Consider the following 1,907-nt stretch of genomic DNA (forward strand, 5'->3'; position numbering starts at 1 on the left):
CTCTCTCTCTCTCTCTCTCTCTCTCTCTCTCTCTCTCTCTCTCTCTCTCTCCCTCTCTCTCACTCCCTCTCTCTTTAGGTGCTTATTTCCCTTTTCATTTAAACTAATGGAGAGATGATTTTGTATCTGTTTTAGACTTTGTCCTATTTCTTTGATGTACCTCTGTCCATCTTGCTTTTTACTAACTTGAAATGACCGCTTTCATATCTATATATGCTTATTTTGAACTCAAACTTGTAAAACTTAAACATGTTGTCTGGTGTGAACATAGCCTGTTCATTAAAGAAAAAACCTCTCTAAAGTATTAAGTTGTAAACTGGAGGTGGTCATTTCCTAGCCCGGTTGCTCAATTTTACTGGGGGTGTTCTCCTAGTTATGTGGTTTTGGCATAGGGTTTACAACGATTAATTAGAGGGTTGCATTCATGCCTCTGCCACATATATGATGTACTTTTGCTTTCTTCTAAAAGTCACTTTATCTTGATTTAATGGACGTTGTTTAACATAATATTATCACGCTGGGCTTTAGTGCAGATGACCAGGGTTTTAATCCCCATTGGGACGTTGTTGAGCTTACATTGTCAGGGGAGTTTTCAAGACTCCCCATTGTCTTTACTTGTTCTATCGGAGAAATGTGTTTTAAAACTTCGGACCTCTTGATTTATAGTTTACGGTATTGAAAGAGGTACTAACAAACTTGTACAAATAGCATTTAACTGCTTGGCTTCGTCTCTTGTCTCTGTCTGTCTTTCTTTTTCATTTCTAACAACAGATGACTGTCATCACTTCGATATGCTTCTATTCACTTACTACACTCACTTAGTTTTGGGATTTTTCATTTCCAGTACCAAATGATTATATCCATGTGCTTCTCTTTACCTGTTTGCCTGACCAAATTAATGCAAAAGACAGTGTCCGAGGGCCCAGATGGCTATTTTGCTACATAAATGTTTTATTATTATTTCCCCGGGAGGGGTTTGAGATGGTAAATTTTAATGAACCTGAACGTGAAGCAGTGTTGGTGTTTGTTTGGAAGGATTACAAGAATATTAACTATGGCTTTGGCTTTGTACTTCTTAGAAGCTTTCTTCTTCTTTCACTACTGTCAGCATGGAGAAGCTATGTACTTGTATGGGTATATGTGTGTGTGTTTGTATTTGCGTGTGTGCAGGGGTCCATGCGCGCGTGTGTGTGCATGTTCACATGCGTGTGTGTGTGTGTGCTTGTGCGTGTTTGTTTGTTGTGTGGGTGTGCATATTTCACATATCACAATGTTTTCTTGCTCGTAATGGAATATCCTGCCCTTTTTTTTTATTGCCACAAGACAATAATTATGGGATTGTGTTCGCTTACGCTCCAGATTAAAAGACTGGCATGGGTTTTGTGTGTTCATCTTCTTTTTGACTGTTTTATACGTATTTTTCCGAGTGGTAGGAAGGCATGTATTATATAAAGGCACAAACAACGCGATATTGTGACACAAAAAAGTACTTTCTTTACTACTACTACTACTACTACTACTACTACTACTACTACTACTACTACTACTACTACTACCACTACCACTACCACTACCACTACCACTACCACCACCACTACTACTACCACCACCACCACCACCATATATATGTCTCCTTTATGTGAAGAGCTTCTCAAAAGCGCATTCGAGGTCTGTGAAGATTAGTCCATCTGTGGAGGACGTAACATTATATAAGGGGGAAAGGGGGAGGGGGGTGTTGCTCAGTTGATGTCAAACTGGAATACGGTGCTGATGGCCCTGGATCGAAAACATGCCTACCGGGACGTTTCTGATCTTTGCTTGTTTGGGGAGCCACGCCGGCCCTACTCGAATGTGAACCCTGGACTTTTGTGAGTTCGTCAAATTTGTCAACGCAAGTATCGTACCCA

The sequence above is a fragment of the Aplysia californica genome, unplaced genomic scaffold, assembly GCF_000002075.1.
Source record: "Aplysia californica isolate F4 #8 unplaced genomic scaffold, AplCal3.0 scaffold00113, whole genome shotgun sequence".
Lineage (NCBI taxonomy): Eukaryota > Metazoa > Mollusca > Gastropoda > Aplysiida > Aplysiidae > Aplysia > Aplysia californica.